This window comes from Eschrichtius robustus, chromosome 4, assembly GCF_028021215.1.
Source record: "Eschrichtius robustus isolate mEscRob2 chromosome 4, mEscRob2.pri, whole genome shotgun sequence".
NCBI lineage: Eukaryota > Metazoa > Chordata > Mammalia > Artiodactyla > Eschrichtiidae > Eschrichtius > Eschrichtius robustus.
This window is the reverse complement of record NC_090827.1, coordinates 1,994,496-1,998,594: the sequence shown is the minus strand read 5'-3', so window position 1 is coordinate 1,998,594 and position 4,099 is coordinate 1,994,496. Positions and strand designations below refer to the sequence as shown.

Below are 4,099 nucleotides of genomic sequence, written 5' to 3'. Positions count from 1 at the left end.
GTCAGTTTTTTGATCATCTTAGCTAATAAATGAGATATGTAAAACTCCAAACAGTTGTCTTATTTCAAACATCATGTTCTTTCACCTATTACAGTTTATAAAAAAGCTAATAATTGAATTGATTTTGAAAGAAGAGTGAAAATTCAACATGGAGAATAGAAAGAAGAGAAGGAATTTTTTTTTTCAATATGGAACCTTTAGTTTAACATGATTACAGTACATCTGCAGTAATGGAGTAATCCTTTTACAAATGCAACTAGAAGAAAAGATGACACAACTAAACTGGCATTTGGTGTGAATCCACAGGTGTTTAAGCTTCAAATCCAGCCAAGAATTTTGTTACAATCTCTTTCAGCTTTGCATCCGACTCTTCTGAGATCTTTCCATCAGCCCAGATTTTGCCCAACAGGGTTTGGTCTTGGCTGATAACATGAAACAAGAAAGCATTCTCAAACTTTGTGATCTTGCTGGGCTCCAGCTTATCAAGATACCCCTGACATCTGCATAGATAACAGACACTTGCTCTTCAATAGCCATGGGACTCATGTACAGGTCTTGAACTTCTTTTGTTAAATCTATTTCTACATGTTTTATTCTTTTTGATGATATTGTTAAGTAGAATCATTTTCTTAATTTTATTTTCAAATTGTCCATTACAAGTGTATATAAATACAGTTGATTTTTGTAAAAAAAAAGAAAAAATAGCCATGGGACAATACCATCCTTGCCTCAGCAACTCGGTCAGACGCACACCACGACTCAAGGGTGGTTGAGTGTCAACATCGAGGTCAGAACCTAACTGGGCCAAAGCAGCAACCTCACGATACTGAGCCAATCCCAGTTTCACGGTACCTGCGACATGTTTCATGGCCCTGGTTTGCACAGCAGATCTGACACGGGATACGGACAAACCAACGTTAATGGCAGGATGGATACCTTTGTAGAACAATTCAGTTTCCAAGAAGATCTGTCCATCAATGATGGAAATGACATTCGTTGGAATGTAAGCAGACACAACACCAGATTGTCTTTCTATGACTGGTAAAGCAGTCAATGAGCCACCACCAAAAGAATCGTTCATTTTGTCTGCTCTCTCTAGCGGTCAGGAGTGTAGGGAGAACACATCACCAGGACAGGCTTCACGACCAGGGGGTCAGCGGAGCAGCAGAGACGTCTGACAATAAGCAACAGCCTATTTAGATAACTCATCATAGATGATCAAAGCGTGTTTGCCATTATCCCTAAAACATTCTCCCATAGAACATCCAGAATAAGGAGCCAGGCGCTGAAGTGGGGCATCATCCGAGGCCGTAGCTGAAACTACAGTAGCGTACTTCATGGCATCTGCATCTGTAAGTCTCTTCACCAACTGAGCAACTATGGCTCTTCTGACCAATAGCAACGTAGATACAGTACAGCTTCTTCCTTTCATCAGATCCATCATTGACTCATTTCTGGTTAATGATTGTGTCAATAGCAGTTGATGTTTTGCCAATGTGTCAGACACCAATAATCAGCTCACGCTGACCTCGACCAATTGGCACCAGCTGTCCACAGCCTCAATGCCAGTCTACATTAGTTCCCGCACAGAGATCGGGGCTTTCAGGCTAACTCGCCTTTGCATCTTGGAACCAACTGGACCCTTTCCATCAGTGACATTACCAAGAGCATCTGCTACACGACCCAAAAGCTCCTTGCTGACTGGAACATCCACAGTAGCCCCAGTTCTGGTCACAATATCTCCTTCCTCAATTAGTTTATCATTTCCAAACACGACAACACCAACATTGTCAGGTTCCAAGTTCAGAGACATACCCTTTAAACCTGAAGAAAACTCTATGATTTCTTCTGTTTGAACATTTCTCAGCCCATGTACATGGGCAATACCATCACCAATACTTAAAAACGTGCACAGTCTCTTCAAGGTCAACAGAGGTGTCACCAATAACAGAGGACACCTCAGCAGTGCCAGTCTTCCGAGGACGAGATTTAGAGGCATGGATATTCCTTGCAGCAGCGAAGGATGATCCCAAAGCATTTTTGGAGACCATCCCAGCCTGCTCAGGGAAGGCGCGGGCCATGGCCGTTGCAACGCGCACGGACCGCATCTTTGCAGGTCCTCCTCAAGTGCTTCCTCTGCGTTTGCAGCCTTGGGACTGACTGGGAGAAAGGGAGCTTTGGTTCAGAAGGGCATGAGCAAATCTGAAGTCAAGAAGTTTTAGGGATGCTGTGGGTAATAATGGGTGTTTTTCTCTAGTTGGATATAGGATATATGCAGAGAAGTGCAGTAATAGATATTTGAAAAATTATTTTGTGCCCAGATGGTAAATATCTTTGAATGCTGCAGTGATGACTATGCCTTATTCCAGAGGTAACTGGACGTTCTTGCAAGATTTTGATTAGATAAAAATAAATAAATAAAAATAGAGTATGCGGAACTGTACTTAAGGAGTACAGGGAAAAGTGGAGGTAGGTAGATTCTGAAAGAGAGATCATTAGGACATGAACCGGAGTAATAGGAACATGGTGGTGGGGAGCAAATGAGGAAGTCATTTCAAAGGCAAAGAGAGGGACTTCCCGGGTGGTCCAGTGGTTGAGACTTTGTCTTCCAATGCAGGGGGTGCGTGTTCGATCACTGGTCGGGGAGCTAAGATCCCACATGCCTCATGGCCAAAAAACCAAAACACAAAACAGAAGTGATAGTGTATCAAATTCAATAAAGACTTAAAAAAGCAAAAAAAAAAAACAAAGACAAAGAGAGTCTCGAATAAAGCATAAGGCATATTATTGGACTGTTGTCAGATATTGTAGAAAATGAAAATCGAGAATTAATGAAAAAAATCGTCTGACAAATTGTTTAATTCTAGATTACTAAAATTAAAAAATCCTTCAAAATGTTCAAAAATTTTAAGAAAACTATAAATTTAAAAAAATAATTAAAAACTGAATGATTGTCAGGAGTAAAATCAAATACAAAGATGTATCAAAAATGTTAACAGCTGAGCTTCTAAAAGAAAAAAAATGTTAAAACATCATTCTATTTATGAGAGATTTGTTGAGTGCTTACAAATAAATATTTGGAAAAGATATTGACAAAAATTTTAAAACATAAAAAGAAAGCAAGATAAAAAACACTAAAAATTATAAGCCACAAAAACTTTTCAAAATATGTGCACACAAGTTTCATATAAAAAATCTGCAATGACACACTTTAATGGGTAATGTCCACCTATATTCTCCATTTCTGAGTGTATCATTTTAGCTACTGACACAATAAAACAATGACAAATGCCTCCTCAAAAAGCCTGATTTTCAACTACGGTCAACTATTAATTATCTAAGAATACATGGAACAGCTGGAAAATTAACACTGGTTTAATTACCATAATATATTTGAAAAGTATAAAGAAATCAAAATAGCTACGAATCAGTAAAATTACTATTCTTTTTTTTTTTCCTATCAAGTCTTTTATATCAGCATAATGTTGTAAACTGAATACTTAATTTGTGATCGGGAAACCGCACTCTTATCGCAGCTCTGGCTTTAATCCGCTGGGTGTAATGATCATGCCAATTTCTCTTCAGTTTTCTTCCTGATTTCTAAAACTTGAAGGAGCTGAAGTAAGATGCTTAAATATCAGTATAATACTTTCAGTAAAAGAGGTTAAAACAATCTTAAAAATCTTCCAAATAATTATTAAGGTTAAAGAGGTTACTTACAGATGTGAAATTCAGAAAGCATGTGTTTTCTTTCTGAAATAAAAATGCATATCCCAGTTTGATGGCCAAAGGAAAATTCTTCCATAATAGGTAGTTCATCCTTGTGGATGCATGTGAAGGGAAGCAAAATATGCCATTTTGGCATATTGATTATTTTGGATTAATGTTATTTAAAAAACAGCAGGAGCAAGAAGGACCCTCTGATGCGCCTTTGTTCCTGACGAAAGCAGGACATAAATGTTCCATGTGAAAGGTACCCTCTGTGCACCAGGAGTACAGAGAAGTACTTCTTACCAGAGAAGGGAATTCAGGGCAGAGAAAGCTGGATGAACAAACCTTGTTACTTTTTCACTAATAAGCCACTCCAAGCTCAAACCCC

General features: G+C 38.5%; 1 pseudogene; it reads right to left on the bottom strand.

The window, feature by feature from the left end:
• Positions 1–310: 310 nt before the first annotated feature.
• On the bottom strand, positions 311–2,108 carry LOC137763564 (ATP synthase subunit alpha, mitochondrial-like; annotated as a pseudogene).
• Positions 2,109–4,099: the final 1,991 nt, after the last annotated feature.